General features: G+C 41.3%; 1 protein-coding gene across 1 annotated transcript in view; it reads right to left on the bottom strand.

Moving 5' to 3' along the window:
* The window catches only part of NAALADL2 (N-acetylated alpha-linked acidic dipeptidase like 2), a 1,044,682-nt gene that overhangs the window by 1,001,569 nt on the left and 25,155 nt on the right, over window positions 1-17,958 (bottom strand). The gene's annotated exons all lie outside the window — the stretch shown is intronic.

Below are 17,958 nucleotides of genomic sequence, written 5' to 3'. Positions count from 1 at the left end.
TCCCCAAGGTCAAAGAGTGAAAAAGCATTAAGAGAAGGATTTGAATTCAGGTCCTTTGACTCTAGAGCTATATTCTTTACAGACTGGCTCACCGCCTTTTGCAAACATGCAGACAGATAAAGTTATGTTGAGAAGGAAAGCACTTACAGATGGGTGGGTGAGGAAAGACTATATAGAGGAGGGTTTTTTTTTTTTAGCAGATAGGAATTTTTAAGTTGCAAAAGGTCGAAGGGAAGATTTTTATAGAGATCCCAGATATGAGCTTTGAAAAAGGATCTTACTCTGAGAGATGGTCATGAGAAGGGAATGCATAGGAAACCATTTATGCTGACAAACATAAGTGAGAGATGGAACATACACTTCAGGGAACAGACAGGAAGCTTGGCTAGAGCATGACAATGAATAAGGAAGAATGATGTGAATAAAGGCTGTAAAGGGAGGAAGGAATCAGATTGTTTAAATATCAATTCTGGAGTTTGTAGTTGATCTGAGAGGAAATAGGGAGCCAGTGTAGGTTTTGAGGAAGGGGAGTGACCTTGCCAGACCTGGGCCTTAACAGAAGTCTGGTCTAGGACAATAACATCAAGGGCAAAGTAATAATCTCTCTCTTCTGACCCAGAATTTTCCAATATTTGATCTGGCTCACACGGGCCATACCAAAACAAGCAAAAATGATGGTTATTTTTTTTTAATTAATCACAAGACAAATTCTGGGATTCTCTAGCTAAAAACTGCACATTGCGTCATAGTTTATTAAGCTTCCAGCTAATTATCTATCTGGTGTGTAAATAGCTGTAAGATCTACAAATACAGACTCAAGAGGGCTCCTAACACTCTCCCTCATAAAGTTAAATAAAAGATCTCGCACACTGTTCAGCACCCCAGGCATTGTTCCTTTGGACCTCAGGGTCCTTCCATGTAAAATGAGGAGTGGTTAGGGAAGTGACCTTGGACAGAGTTCCCTCCCCGCTTAAAGGTTTTGAGATGGTAAATCCAGATTGCATTCTTCCCCTGGGACCTTCACAGTGTATAATGCACACACTATACTATACGTTTTAGCAAGACTACCCAGGAACTGAGATGTTTACATCCATAGAACACCCTGTAACCATTATTTTCTGACGTGCCTAAAAGGGGAAGGAGGTGGGGCCCAGACATCTATCTTCATTCTGTAGGGTGAATTCCAAGGCAGACTTGATGAACTGCCCTCAGGCACCTCCAAATAGTCACCTGGCTTGATTCTAAGCACTTTGGGGCCACAGAAAACTGAGTGTGATATGGAAGTCTTCCAAAGCAAGACAACCTAAGGATCCGTTTCCTCCCCAGGAGTTTACCATCTAGGTGAGGAGAGGAAAAAACACACAAAAAGTAAATACAGGAATATAAATAACCAAGAATGATTAAAAAAAAAAAAAGATTCCATGTGTACAAAAAAAAATACAATGGGTGTGTCTATGTGCTTGCTTTAAGTCAGGGAAGGAAATCCAAGAGGCATGAAGAAAATTCAAATCAATTTAATAAGCACCTACCATGTATAAAGCACATATCTAGGGGCTGGGGATATTAAGATAAAATGAAAAGTGGGCCAAGCTTTCAATGAATTTATATTCCATTCAGGAATAAGAAACATAAACAGATCAGTGAATACAAGGTAATTGGAGGAAAACCAACAACGAAGGAGATAAGGAAAGCATTCCTGTAGAAAGTGGCACATGTGCTGAACCTTGAAAGAGACTAAAAATAAAAATCCTAAGAAGTGAAAGTGAGTATGGAGCTCACTGCAGACATGGGGTATACAGCCCATATAAAGACATGGAGGTGGGAGATAACATTCTGCTTTTGAGCAACAGCTTTTAAACCAGTAGGACTAGAATATAGAGCAAAAAGAAATGGCTAGAAAGGTAAGATGAAGCTAAATTGTGGGAGGCTTTAAAGAACAGGCAAAAAGATTGGTATTTTATCCTAGAGGAATGTGGTCCATGACAGTGATCATGGTAGCATTAGAAAGAAGATTCCTAGGAGGATGAAAGAGGAAGAGAGCTTGTAGGAAAATGTGTAAAGGTCATTGGATAGGATGCTTGTTGGAGATAGAATGAATGGCTCAGTGAGTGAGTGAATGGAAAGGATGCACTTTCCTGGGGCAAGGGGGAAACACAAGGTGAGTCAGTCAACAAATATTTATGAAATGCTTCATATGGGCTAGGCACTATGCTAGATTCTGGAGATATAAGGACAAAGAATGAAACATCTGAATGGGGGACACCACAGTGTGTGAGTATGTGCACATGCATGTACACATATATGTATATATATTCATATACTCATGTATATACATACATACGTATATATATATATATAAAATCCATACTTGCATATATACAATTTGTATATATACATTTTATGTATATGTATGTATACACAGGTATCCATGCTTTATAGGTATATGTGCACACATATAAGGATATAGACAAATATATGTACGTATATGCATTGTAGCATGAATGTATAATTAAACACAAATATATAGGATTTCCCAAATGTCTCCATGCGGTCTTAAGCTACTAAAATTTAAAACAGCAGTGAGATATTTGGGATAGCCTGTACACGAAGTAGTTTGATACACCCTAGTTTGGGAGGGAGGGCTCAAGGAGTTGGGGGATTAGGGAGGGCTCCGGGAAGAAGATGGTACTTGAGCTGCATCTTTACAGTAGGTAGATGCTAGGAGATGGCAGTAAGGATGGAGTGACTTCCCTGAACATGGGATGGCCATTGCCAAAGCATGGAGAGAAGAGTGTCATGTGTGAGGAACAGAGAGGAGACCAGTTTGGCAGGATTACTGCATCCAAGAGGGCAGGTAATAGCCACTGAAGGTGGGTAGTTTGATGCCAGGTGGAGGACGGCATTTAAAGCTAAACAGAAGAGTTCTTATTTTGTACTAGCAGCAATGGGAAGGTTCTGTTGCTGGTTAAATAGAGGAGTCACATGGTTGGATCCTTGCTTAAGGAAAATTACTTGGCACCAGGATGTGTAGAGGATGGACTGGGGTGATGAGTGTTGTGGCAAAAAGACAAATGAGGAGTGTGTTGCAATAATCTAGGGAAGAGGTGAGGAAGAGCTGAATTAAAGCGATAGCTTTGTGAATAGAGAGAAAGGGTCAGATTCAAGGGATGTTATGAAAGTAGAAATGGTGACTGGTGGGGTGTATGATGTGAAGAAGAGGGAGCAGTCCAGGATAATGGTGGGATTAAGAACCTGAGACATTTGAGGATGGTGGTACCTTCAACAGAAATAGGGAAGTTTAGAAGAGAGGAGGGTTTAAGGCAGGGGTAGGGAACGTGGTGCCTTGAGGCCACATGTGGCCCTCCAGGTCCTCAAGTGTGGCTCTTTGACTGAATCCAAACTTTATAGAACAAATCCCCTTAATAGAAAGATTTGTTCTGTAAAACATGGCCTCAGTCAAAAGGCTGCACCTGGGGACCTAGAAGGCCACATGTGGCCTGGAGGCCACAGGTTCCCCACCCCTGGTTTAAGGGGACAGATAATGAGTTCATTTTTTAGCCATGTTGAGTTTAAGATGTCTCCAGGACATCTACTTTGTAATGTCCATTAGTCAATTGGTGATGCAGGAATGAAGCAAGGTGCCATAGGAGAAATCTGAGCAGCATCCTCTGCATGAAGGTGATCCATAAGCCATGAGAGCCCATGGGCTGCCCAAGAGCGTGCAGGAGGAGAAGCGAGGAGTACCCAGGACAGAACTACAGTGAATGCCTACAGCCAGCGGTTAGGGTGGGGATGATGAGCCAGCAAAGATGACTGAGAAAGAGTAATCAGAGAGGCTGGAGGTGAAATGGGAGAAAGCAGTGTCATGAAAACCCAAACAGGATCCAGGAGGAGGAGGTGGTTCCTGTCGGATGGACCAAATGGGTTCCAGAAAGATTAGGACTAAGAAGAGATCATCAGATCTGACTACTAAGAGATCACTAGTAACTCTGGATAGAATAGTTTCAGTTAAGTGATGAGAGGCTGGAAATGGGATCGAGGAGGTTTGAGGAGGAATGAGAGTTTTAAGATAATGATCTGAAGGAGGAAGGAGAGGGTAGGAGAGGGCTTTTCTAGGGTAGGATGCACTTCAGAATGTTTGAAGGTGGTAAGGAAGGGGGGAGAGATTGAAGATGTATGACTGAGGACTGGCAACTACAATTCACCCACAGAATATGAACAAATGTAAGAAAAGAGAAAAAAGGAAGGAAAAGATTTAAGAGGTCTCTTTTTCAACTTAACCTTAAGCCTAAATAGTGCTGCAGAGATCAATGGATGCATTTATCTAATTTTACCCCCTACCACTATGTCCTTGTATTTAGCTCCCAGAGAGTCCACTAAGCCCAGAAGAAAAGAAGCAGCAAAAGGAGAATGTGAACATTCCACGACTCACTATTTTTTAGTTTGAGGAACAAGACAATATAAAGTGGTACATTGCGGGAAAAGGGTTTTTGTTTGCTTGAAGTGTGTTTTTTGGTCGAATGCACTAAATAACACCGAGTCCTTTATAAACCTTAAAGCCCTACATAAATGGGAGTTATATTTTTTTTTGTTTTTATTATATAAACACCAATTTTTATTGAATAGAAAGAGAGAATGAGACAGTAATACAGATTGTTGGACTTTACTCTGACATTTCTTAATTGTATGACTCTAAGCAAATGACTTAACACTTCTGAGTCTCAGTTCCCTTGTTCATAGAACAGGGGCACTGGGAAACCTGAGATCATGCTTTTAAAGGGATTTGTGAATCATAAGGCTCTCTATAAATCCCATCTTTTGTTACTTGAGAAGTAGTATGACCTAGGCCTAGAGCTGTGGGGACCTCAGAGACCCTGCTTCATACATAAAGACTGAAGAACACCAGGGTTCAAGACTCTTGACACATGCTGCCTCTGTGGCCTTGGTTAAGTGACATCTTTTGGTGTCTCAGCCAGCTCTCAAGCTAAGTTCCAGGCAAGCACTAAGCCTCGTTGGCAGAGGGAATTTTCTCACTGGGAAATCGGCTAGATGGCAGATCAGATACAGCACTGAGCCTGGTCTAGATCCATCTAGCTGAATGACCCTGGGAAAGTCACTTAGTCACTTGCAGACTCAGTTTCCTCAAATGTAAAATAGAGATAATAAGCATCTACCTCCCAGAGTTGTAGTGAGGATCAAGTGGGATATTTGTAAAGTACTTTGCAAAACTTAAAGTACTATATGAATGGGTAGATATTATCAATAGTAATGAGTAATTATTATTGCAATTATTCTATTGAAATCACCAGTCTAAACAGCAAGGACAAAATCATTATCGTTTGAGGGTCCGGGGTGGCCACAGGGATGTGGAGGGGTAGGATTCAGTCATCCCCAAATTAGAGGACGCAAATATCTGTGAAGAAAATGGCACAAGCTTTTGCATATACATTAAAGTTTTAAGCACACAGGAGGTCTAGTAAGTGATTCTTGATTGGTTGATTTTCTGTTAGGGAAGATTTGTATGGCTTTCCCAATAAAAATTTAATAAGAGTTGTGGGAAAGGATCCAGCACAGGTTCTATAAAGCAATTTTACGTCAAGATATGGATACAGGTCCCAAAGCGTGGGCAGACACGTTGGCCTGCGACCTGCGTCCAACGGAGCGTTGGAGAGTATTTACAAGCCCCTTTTTTTAGGGGTTTGTAAATATCTATTCCTCACACAGCATAGTATAGATTTTCTTGGTGAAAAGTGGAGTACCCACAGACCAAGCTGACTGATCAAAGTCACTAGGAATCAGTAGGAGGGCAAAAGGATTAGAACTCCCCGGCCCTTAATCCTCCAATCCATTATTTAGACCAAGGGTCAACAACATTTGGCTAGATCCAATCCGGCTGCCAGTTTCAAACAGTAAGAAAGGGAGGGAGGGATCTGGATCCCTGGGGCCAATTCCCATACTCAGCTGCCAATGCAAATGAAAGGATTTACACAGTCCCTGGGACTGGGCAGGGCTGGTAATTCTGGGAATCCATGGGGTAAGCAATGAAATTCTCATTGTATGTCCAGCTCACCTCTTAATAACAAAATATGGGGGTGGGGATGGGGAGGGAATGGTACTAGGTAAGAAGATAAAAGCTTAGAGGCCTTGGCCTTTCTTAAAGGGAAATAAACCAAAGCTGTTGTGAATGCCTTACATGTAGTAGGCCCTGGATATTTGTTGAATTGAATTGAATTATGTTATATATCATTTGTATTAATTTATTTAACATATTTATTTTAATTTAATTTAAATTTAATTTAATTTATTTAATATACTTATTTTATTAATTTATTTAATAATTATTTTTGCTACAGTGAAATAGTCCTTCCCTTTGTCTTTTTTTTTTTGTTTAAAGAAGAGAATTAGAAATTTTTTTCCTTCCTCTTTTTTGATTTATATGATTTTCCAAATTTTAAAAAAATTTTGCAAAGATATAAAAAGTAGAAATCAGTTAATCCATAAGCAAACCTACTATGCCTAAAAGGCACCTACTATGTGGCAGTCACAGAGCTAGGAGCTGGGAATACAAAACCAAAATAAAACAATTACTGCCTTCAAGGATTCTACATTCTGTGGAGATACATGTACGGTTCTGTACATGTACATTTATGTGTTTATGCAAAACACACACAAGGCAATTTTTTGGCAGAGAGAGATGAAGAGATGGGGTGATCCAGAAGGCCTTGGACTGAAGACTGTGTTTTCTCTGTGACTTGAAGGAAGCTAAGGATTTGAAGGAGGATGAGCCTTCTGGACATAGAAAACAGCTTTGTGCAAAGGCAGGAGATGGGCTGTCATGTGAGAGACATGTCAGGAAAGTCAGTTTGCATGGACTAAAGAGGGCAAGAAGGGGAGAAACGTATGAAAAGGCTAGAAACATAGGGCAGAGCCAGAAAGAAATAGATCAAGTGAAAAAAGAGAATCATCTTTGGTGATCAAACATTTCTTTCACACGACATTATTTATATTATTATATGTTTACATTATATTATTTTTTCTAATCCGTTAGGGACTTAATAGATGTTTTCCTCTTATATAAAAAGATGGAGTTGGATCTCATTCATAAATTAATTAAAATACACACATGCAGGCGGTATATCTACATATCTACAGTATACACAGGGGCAGGGGCTGGGCCTGTAATTCCAGTGGTACAGGTTATTCTTGAGAAAACTCCCTGTATTGATGGACAAGATAAAAAAAATTCTCTGAAATTTGTAATCTGACAGTTGCCTAGGATACTGAGGTGGTATGACCCTACATGTGCATGTAGTACATATCTATGTATAGATGTTATTTTGATTGGGATTCTTATACATATGTATGCTTGCACACATGACTGCATTTGTGTGTGGGCATGTATATAACATGTTATTTACAGACAAGTATATTATACATAGCTGTCTATACCTGCATATGTTTATATAAGCATGCAAACATGTGCATGTGTCCATGTATGAATGCTTTGTGTAGGTATGTTTATGCGTTTCAGACATGGTCTGTAAGTTCCATTGGTATTTAGGCAGTGGCAAGATGTTAAATTCAGTTCAATAAACGTTTATTAAGCACACTATGTGCCCAGCATCGTGTTAAGATATCACTTTTGATATACCCTTTATCAAGAATTTATTATGATTTAAATCTTATATTCTTACCTAAGCTGCTTAAAGTCAAGAAGTCTATCATTCATGTATATGTGCATGTGTGTATACACGCATATATACACATTTAGAACTATAGTGTTTTTGTACAGGGTAGGAACTTATATGTTTATTGATTGAATGAATGAATGAGTGAATGAATGAATTCTGGTCTAGCCCATCCAAATGAAGAAAATGTAGCTTTTAGCATAACTTTACATATTTTTAAAACCAACTTAGGGCATCGTACAAGATTTAGCTACTGAATTTTACCTTCTCTTTTTCTGTCAAATGTCCACAAAAGGTTTGATGATATTAATAAAGATGAGTAGAAAATATATCTGTATCCCAACATGGTCAGACTCATTCAATAAATGAGGAAACAACTAGGTAAGCAAGGAAAGGACTGCCATTTTAATGCTCTCCATACTACTGTTTTATAAATAAGGAGGCCTACAAGACATTTACAATCCACACGAACCACACAAAGTCAGTGTTGCCCAATTATATTGACAGAATGGAGGTGAGTTCACATTATTAAGCTCTCTTGTGACTCATTCAAAAATAACAGACCAATTGTGATGCCAAGGAAAAATCAGGCAGGAGTGATACGACCAAGCTGTCTAACATGCTGGTTAGGAATCCCACTCTTCTGGATGAGGACAGAGTTGTGTAACATCCATTAAATCACAGCTGCCAATCCAAGAATGTAGTGACAAATCACATTTAAGGGAACACAATGAAATTTTGACTTGGGTTACATACCTTTTGAAGCTAATTTTCATGCTGGAAATTTCTGCTTTCCTCACTCTGAGTGGGAAGTTGGTGGTGGACTGACTGAATTGGTTCTACAATCTCAGAGAATTCTTTTGGGCAATAAAAGTGATTTCCTTATATAACCCACAAAAGTAGCCAAGCCTCACCGAATTCTGTAATTCAAGAAAGGTGTGACAATCTGTCTAATGAATGCATGCTGCCATGGGGATCTCATGAAATTTTGCATTTCAAAGGATATTATAACATAGAAGCCACTGGGTGTTGTTTAATCATTTTCAGTCATGTCTGACTCTCTGTGACCCCTTTTGGAGTTTTGTTGGCAGAGATGCTGGAGTGGTTTGCCATTTCCTTCTCCAGATCATCTTACAGATGAGGAAACTGAGGCAAACTGGGTTAAGTGACTTGCCCAAGATCACACAGCTAGTGTCTGAGGTCCGATTTGAATTTAGGTCTGCCTGACCCCAGGCCCAGCATTCTATCCCCTGTGTCACCTAGCTGTCCCTTAGAAGGCCGAAAGAGAAGTATCAGAGGTGATATCATAATTGTCTTTATATTTGAAAGGCCCTGTCAAGGAGGAGAGACTAGAGTGGGTCTTCTTGGCCTCAACAAAAATTGTGAAGAGATAAATTTAGGCTTTATTCCTAACGATTATTGCTCCCTTTACTTCCCTGTGGTAACACGAACAGCCTTGGGAGCTGGTGGGTTTCTCTTACTGAAGGTCTTCAAATGAAGGCTGGTGAAAAATTGCTTGGTATCTTGCTCTTTGAGACTCAGTTTCTCCATCTATAAAATGGGGATGTTAATATACCTACAACTTATTTTATTATTAAGTTTTATAGTCTTAGGGCAGGCCACAAAAGGAGTCTAAGGAAAGACTGCCTCAGTCATTTTTCTTATTTGTGGGGTTGATCAATGGGGACAGGATATAAGGTTGTTTGAAGGGGGATAATATCTTGCCCTCCTAGTTTTAACTTGTTAATCTGGTCTCAGGAGCTGATAAGGATCAGGATTATTCCTGTGGGGGTGTTTTCTCTAGAGTTAATCACATCAGACCATCTTGGTGGGGCAGGAGATCTCTTCCTCTTCTAAGTGTCCAGGTGAGACCTGAGGTCTAAGGCAGTGGTCTAAGACAGTGGCAACCTTCCTTTGAGACAGAATCAGAGTATAATACAGACTGAGAGTCTGTCTTAATTTATTCAACTCTGTAGGCTCCATTTCTTTGATAAGTAAGGTTACTTTTAAAAATCGGAAGGGAGAGAGAAGTTATTCCCCCCAAATTCCCAGCAAACAGGTTTTATCCATTTCCTTCACAATCATTGCAATAGACCTGGAACATCGGTACTATTATTTTCGCCATTTTACAGTTGAGGAAACTGAGGCAAACAGGATAAGTGACTTGCCCAAGGTCATACAGATACTAAGTATTTGAGGTGGAATTTTAATTCAGGTCTTCCTGACTCTAGACCCAGTGCTCTATGCATTGTGACACCACCCTTCATAGTCCATAATATGGACCCATAACATGAGACCCAAAATCTTCCTTCTTACTATGTTGCTTAAACTCTAGCCATCACCTTCATCTCTGTCCCACCCCAACCTTGGCCTCTGCCCTCAGATAAGTGAATTTTCTCCTTCTCTGCCTGGAACCAGGCCTCCAAAACACCTTCTGTCTAACCCTATACCATGTCTGTGTGCATATCCCCTTCCTTTCCTCTTTTCAGCATCACCACCCTTCTTTTTCCTTTACAACATAAGCTCCTTAAGAGCAAGGGACGTCTTGCTCACCTGAACATATATCCCCAATGCTTGGCCCATAGTAAGTTCTTAATAAATTTTTCCTTCCTGCTTTGCAAACTTTAAAGTGTTATAAAAGTGTTTACTACTACTATTATTATTACTACTACTACAACCACCGCCACCACTACCACCACCACCACCATCACAACTTAGAGTGACGGTGATGATGGGTAATGCGCTTCCTGTCCTTAACTGCCTTCCTCAAACCTTCAAAGAAAGAAATAAAACAATGCATGTAGTAACACCAATGTGGATTTGTCTTCCAACACAAATTATGCTTAATATCTACTGGCCATTGGGAGGGTCTGACATCCACATTGTGGCAGCCACATTGGGAGCTGTATGTGAGGAAGTAAAGCAGAGAAGGGGACTGTCTCTCACTGTTTTCTGAGAGATTCTTTTCCTTTTCCATGAATATCTTGAAGCGCTAATAAGAGCTAAGCGTGCCAAGAATGAATACAATAACCCCAAAGATCACTTATTAAAATTAAATTACACTGAGTGCCATTGCCCTGGATTCGTGAAGTCCCAGAAAGGTAACCCTGTCACCAGTAATTTCAAGGCTACCCCTGGGAGCCCTCAGTGCTGGGATGGGAGGGAAAACAACTGTTTTTTTGGCTTTTTGTTGGGAGAGAGTGGGTTCCTTTCATTTTGCAAAGGAAATCAAAGTGGCATAACATGCTTTCGTGGAAAACCGCTCTAGCAGAACTTGCTTTGTTCACCTTCATAATGGGCTGCTACTTTCCAGGGTGAATGTTTTCTTTGGAAAATCTCTTCTTCATCTTCCCCGCTGACTTCCTGCCAGCCGGCATTGTCACCGAAAAGGGGATGGAGGATTCAAGCCGTCAACCCTCTACCCAAACGGCTTGTCCTTAAAATAGGCCATTCTGCTAAAATGAATGGCAGTGCTCTTTCCTAGGGGGACAGGAATTACAAAATAGTGGGGATGGGAGGGGACGGAATAGAGGAAGGGAAAAGGATTGGAAAAAGACAAACGGTGACTCAGGAAGGATTTTTAAATATAACACGGGAGGGCCAAATCTTTGAACAAGAAGAACAAGACATTCCAAACCCAGAATGATTCTCTTTGATGGTGGGTGCCTCATGCTACCTGGTCCATGCAGCATTTTCACTAAGGGAATAATTTTAAAGATAATGAAGTATAAAAATAGGCACAAAGATGCCAATGCTCAACTAATCCTTCTTTACACACCAAATCCATCATGTCAATTCCATGCTCAAAAGCAGTCATACCTACATGTCAAACATAAACTCCTCTGTCTAGCACTCAAAGCCTTCCATTCATGGTTGTTGCAACAATCCAGCTAGCAGCTGCTGTGGGGGTGAAAGACCAACACAAGCCCAACAACAAGAACGCTGCAAGTACAGGTCCTTTTGATCTGCTTTACTAAGGAAAGTAGCATTAAGGGGTTAACAATCTCAATTTAATCGAACATACAAACATCATTCACTTAGTTCAGGGGAAAAAGCCAGCACCCTGAACTTCAGAGCAGATACAAGCAAATTACAAACATCAACAGACAGACCTTGTCTGATTCAAATCTCAATGCATAGTTACCAGGGTTTAACAAAGTCCCAACATCCAGGTTTACAAGCTGGGGGGCTCTTAACTACAGCTGCCCAGAGTCTCCACATCAGCACTCCACCAAGAGTGAGAGCCCCAAGCAAATAGCTCTGTTCTCTCTTTTTATACACTCTTTAGCCATCATCAAATGTCATCTGAGCCACCAGAACTCAGGCTCCTACTATTGGCTCTGGTCTTAGCAACTCCCCTTAGGACCCTGAGGGCTCCACGCCCACATAGGCTTAGCACCTAGGAGAGGCGGTCTGGGCCTGGGGTTTAGCACCTACTAAGACTCAATCAAAGACACCCAACTTAATTGATGTCACAGTGGTTAGTCTCGTTTCTCCCAAAGTGGTTCCTGTGCTCCTTGAAGATTCAAATGGTTTCCTTCTTTGTACATGTATCCACAACATCTATCATAGTGCTTGGTATATAGTGGTTAAATACAGTCAGCAAGCATTAATTAAGCACCTACTATGTGCTAGGTGTTGTGTTAAGTGTTGGGAATACAAAGAAAGGTAAAGAAATAAAAAACTCACATATACAATAGTCCCTGCTCTCAAAGAGTTTACCATCTAAAGGGGGAGACAACATTCAGACTACGTACAAAGAAGATATACAGGATAAATTGAGGGATAGATCAGGGGGAAGGCAAGGCAGTAGGATTAAGGACAACTGTAAAGGCAATAATCCCCCCCCCCCATTTGAATAGGCTTCAGGTGGGGCTCCAGGTGGGGCCAATGAAGGGAGGTTTGATTATATCTTCTTTCCCAAGTAGGCCCAAAACCCCTAGCTACTAGGTCCTAAGGGGAGTTGCTAAGGCCAGAGCCAATAGTGGGCGCCTAAGTTCTGGTTCCTCAGATGACATTCTAGTCAATTGGATGACATCTAATGACTGTATAAAAAGAGAGAACAGGGCTTGGAGATTGAGACGTGGTAGAAGCAGGCGAGGAGGAATGGCTGAAGCAGAGCCAGCAGAAGCCAGAAGTAGAAGAAGCCGAAGCGGCAGGCGCTACTGAGACCAGGACTGACCCACATGCAGACGGGAGAGAGCTGAGCAAGGACTTGAGGCCGGTGGATAATCTTCTTATCGAGGGCCCTAGCACTGGGAGAAGTATGAGTATGATTTGGCTTACTGTCATAATATTTCTCTGTAACCTCCTGGTTACTATTGTGAAGCAGACTTACTGGGCCTGGAAGGTTTTGGCCAGGATATCTAATTGGGGACATCGATCCGTGGGTCTGCTACTTTGGAGCCTGAATAAATGCTTTAACTCCTCTGCCTTCTACTTAGAGAATCCCTTATATCCTGCGATCCCGAACCATTCAGGGACATTCATGATTTTCTTTGAAATCATGAATTCTGCCTTTATGTTATATATGAGGAAGGCAATTTACAGAAGGCAAGATTTTAGCTGAGATTTAAAGGAAACCAGGGAGGCCAAGAGTCAAAGACAAGGAGGAGGAGCATTCCAACCCTGGGAAACAGATGGTGGAAATGCCTTGAATTGAGAGATAGAAGCCTTCTGTAAGAAAAGGCCTGAGTCACTAATCATATAGCATGAGTGGAGCAAAGTGTAAGAATACTACTTCTTCTACTACTGCTACTACTACTACTACTACATATTTATTTATGATAATAATACTGATGATAACAGAATTTACATGGCATATTATTTTATTATCCCCAAATTCTGGGAGGTAGGTGCTATTATTATCTTCATTTTAAGAATGAAGCAACTACAACAAAGAGAGATTATGTGACTTGCTTAGGGTTACACAGCTAGAGGTATCTGAGGTCAGATTTGAAGTGGGGTCTATCTGACTTCTGCTTGCCGTGCTACCCAAGTGACTTTGCATTTTTTTTTATAAGGAGATGACATGGTTAGCTCTGCTCTTTAGGAAGATCACTTTGATAGATGTTTGGAAGATGGACTGGAATGGGGAAAAACTTGAGGCAGGGAGGTCACTCAGAATGCTATTCTAATGGTCCACATGTGAGGTTAGAAAGGTTATAACAACAGCCTGGATATGAGGTTAAAAGAGGTTGTAGCAGGGTGGTGACAGTGTCCAAAGACAGAAGGGGAGATATATGAGAAATGTTGGGAAGGTAGAACTGTCAGCACTTGGAGACATATCAGTTACGGGATGGGGGTGGTAATGACAGAAAGGAGATGAAGTTGCAAGCCTGGAAGCCTGGGAGAAGTCTAGTAATAATGAAGTTAGGAAGGAGGGAAGGTTTGGAGGAAAAGATGATAAATTTCACTTTTGGACATGATGATTTTAAGATGTCCAATAGGCAGTTGGAGATGTGGGACTGGAGAGTAGGAGAGAGATGAGAGCTGGACAAACAAGGAGAATCAGTTGAATAGGAAGGATCATTGAATCTATGGGAGCTGATGAGGCACTTAACAAACACTTGTTGTTTGGTTGATTTTTAATTATAGCCATCACTGTGTCCTCTACCAGGCTCCTCCCACTGCCATGTTTTCTCCTCTTTTAGAGTTATTTGAGGGTCCAACATAGGAAAAAAGTGACTAAATGAAGGCTCCATGACATTGAACTTCTGATGGAAATGGGATCAAGCAATCATAAATTCGGAAGCACCTAGACTAATTCCTTCATTTTACAGATTAAAAAAAAAAAAGCAGTTACGTGGCCTATACAGGTAGTAAGTACCAGAGTTGGGATTCGAGCCCAGGTCCTCTGACTCTAAATTTAGTACTTTTGCCATGGTAAGATACCCCAGGGAAGCCTAGGCCTGACTTACCCTACAAGATCGTACCACTTTATGCTTTCCCAGCCCTTCTGATTACTGCAGTAGACTGGCAAATTTGTTGGTGCAGATGGTCCCTCCACCAACACACACTGTAACCCATTCTCATCCCACTGAAGTCCTTACTTAGGTCTCCAGAGAGATGGAAAGTGCACTTCAATATAGGCTCATGCTTAAGTCTAGGGCTGTTTGTTGAGGGCTTCTCTGTTGTCCTTACCATCATGTAGTTTACTCAGAATGCAATAAAACGAGCTTATCTTCATTTATATTAGTTATCTATTTATCTATAAACCCACTATAAAGATATAAATTGCATGTTAACCTGATTTAAGAAAGCAGGATACTGCCAATAATTAGTGATTCCAATTAACCAGGAAGATGTGACTTAGGAGGGGAAGAAGTCAAAAAATTAACCAGTTCCCAATCGGGCTGAAATACTGTCCAGGCAGTTGACAGGCATTGAGGAGTGCCACTGCAACACTACAGATAGAGATGAGAATTTGCTTTCTGTTGGCATGGTCTCTCGGCCCTAGGGTCAACTCCAGGGAATCATGAGGTACCTGAGAACATCAGAGGGCAATCCTTGATGAGGTTCTCTGCCCTTTGGCTGGACCCCAAATTTCTGCTCCTCTTATCCTTGTCACTCAGTGATTTTCATCCACCTATCTGTTATCTTTCCTGGTGCTCTCATCCTCACTTACCTCAGGCCTATCCCTAGCCAGTATACATCTTCTTCCTTCTCTCCATTGTGCCCTCTGGAAATCTTGTTATGTTGTTTACACACTCTCATTTTATCCTCAAGCTATTCCTCTCATACTTCTTTTCACTCCCAGCCTCAACAATTGGCTTTCCCTGAAGGCACCACATCCCCTCCAAACTTTCTCCAGTGCTGAGTGGGAGAGCTTTTCCAAGAGGCATTTAAATACAAGTTGGCATATATTAAAAACACCTAGTAAAACTTCAAAAGTTTCCTCTAGAGAAGAAAGGAGAAACCAAATTAAAAACAAACCCCAGATTAAAACAAAACAAAACATTCCTATCCATGTGTCTCTTATATGTCCTGACTCATGTCTAGGAAGACGATTCAACACTCTTTTTCCTCTCCATCATCACTTCAAAACAATTCTCATTACTATAACTTTTAGCAATAATTATTGTTCAAATACACAATGGAACTATATTGTCTCAGTGTGGGGAATTCCATCCACCAAGAGAGAATGGAACCAGTCTGTGACTTAATGGATAAATTGAAGGGAGGTGGATCCCTTTTCCTAGTCATCCTTCAACCTCAAAGAAATTCTTCTACCTCTGTCAACAACTGCATTCTGTCTCCTATCCAATTTCTGACATCAAACTGATGGCAGCCATTGTGAAATTGACCTCTCTAACACCTTGGCCTCTCAGTTCATTGACTTCCTCAAATTCCAAGTCATTCATCTCTCACATGTCACAGCTAGTCACTGGGGAAATCACATCTTACACCTCACAAAATTCCATCACTCTAAGACAGAGTTGAGATGTTCCCTCTCTAACCACAATCATATAACATAGGCCTGGGTGTGCTGAAGCCAGAACCTACCAGCTTCCTCCCGGCCTCCACCTCCTAGCTTCCTTCATGTCTCTGCTAAAGTATCATCTTCTGTAAGAAAGCATTCCCAGTCCCCTCAAAGCTATTATGCCTGGATTATCTATTTGTTTTATATACAAAAAGATATGTGTGTGTATACATGAACACAAACACATATACACACACATTATCTTTATACACACACACACAACGGACAGCTAGGAGGTACAGTAGATAGAACCCTAGACCCGGAGTCAGGAAGACTCCAGTTCAAAGCCTCAGACATTTAGTAGCTGTATGACACTGGGGAAATCACTTAATCCTGTTTGCCTCAGTTTCCTCATCTGTAAATTGAGCTGGAGAAGTGTGGCCAGAGTGGCCTTTGTTTTCTTTGAGTGACTCAGTTTATCTCATTGAGCCTTGCCGGGTGCTGGGTCTGCAGCTTCTCTTCCGGGGCAGGAAGCCCAGAGACCATGCCTGGGAGCAGAGAACTTCCTGTGTGATGATTCATGCGGCTGGCTGAGGGGAGGTGTTAACTCCAGAGCCATGCCCTATTGGGTGTTAACCTAGTCTATGGATGTGAACCTTCCAGGGTCCTGGGGGAGGGGCCAACTCAAGAACCAATCAGCCCTGGTCATTCAGGCGACGCTTAACGATGTCAAAAACTCTATAAGAGGAGAGAAGACGGCTTGAAGATCCTTTTTCCTTTTCCAGTTGGCATGGCAGCGGTGGCAAGCGAGAAGACGGCTTGAAGATCCTTTTTCCTTTTCCAGTTGGCATGGCAGCGGTGGCAAGCGTGACTCTGGGCCAGCCCAAGCTCTCGGGCTGAACCTAGATGTTGGTAACTATGAATTGTATTGGGTCTGTCTGTTGATATTTGTAATTTGTTTGTATTTTGTTCTGAAGTTCGTGGTGCTAGTATTGTTTTCCCCCACACTAAATGAATATTCTGAACTTCAGGGTGCTGGCTTTTTTCCCCTGAAGTAAGTGAAGGAATCTGTATTTGGTCTGTCTGTTGATGCTTGTCTGTATGCTCCCCTGAACTAATTGAATGCTGGATTAAAGAAAGCTGGTAAACCCCTTCACCATGCTTTCCTTGTTTAAGCAGATAAAAAGAACCTGTGCTTTCCCAGTGTGCCCAGCAGCCTCCTGGGTGCTGGCTGTGGGGGGATCTTACGCCCCCACAGAAGCTGCTAGCCGGATTGTTAGAACAAGAACGAAATGGCAAACCACTCCAGTATCTCTGCCAAGAAAACACCAAATGGGGTCACGAAGTCAGACATGACTGAAATAACAATAAAACTGAACAATTAAAAAATATAAATATATAGACACATTTATATATATAATTCTCTCTCTCTCTCTCTCTCATTCTCTCTCTCTCTCTCTCTCTCTCTCTCTCTCATTCTTTCTCTCCCTCCCTCTCTCTTTCTCCCTCACCCTCTCCTTTTACCTCTCCCTCTCCCTCTCTCTCCATAATAGTTGTTTGCATGTTGTCTCCTGCTTAGAATGGGAGTCCCTTGAGGACAAGAATGATGTTTTGGCTTTCTTTGTATCCCCAGATTCTGTGACACCTAAAGGTCTGTAAAGCACTTTACACATGTTAACCCATTTCATCCTTCCAACAACGTGCTATTATTATCCTGATTTTACAGAAGAGGAAAATGAGATAAATTGTGATGACGTGACTTTCTCAGGTTCACACAGCTAGTAAGCATTTCAGGGAAGATTTGAACTCAGGCCTTTCTGTCTCCAAGTCCTGCATTCCTGTGCTCTA

Source organism: Trichosurus vulpecula, chromosome 4, assembly GCF_011100635.1.
Source record: "Trichosurus vulpecula isolate mTriVul1 chromosome 4, mTriVul1.pri, whole genome shotgun sequence".
Lineage (NCBI taxonomy): Eukaryota > Metazoa > Chordata > Mammalia > Diprotodontia > Phalangeridae > Trichosurus > Trichosurus vulpecula.
The sequence above is the reverse complement of the archived record's forward strand: the minus strand, read 5'-3'. Positions and strand labels throughout refer to the sequence as shown.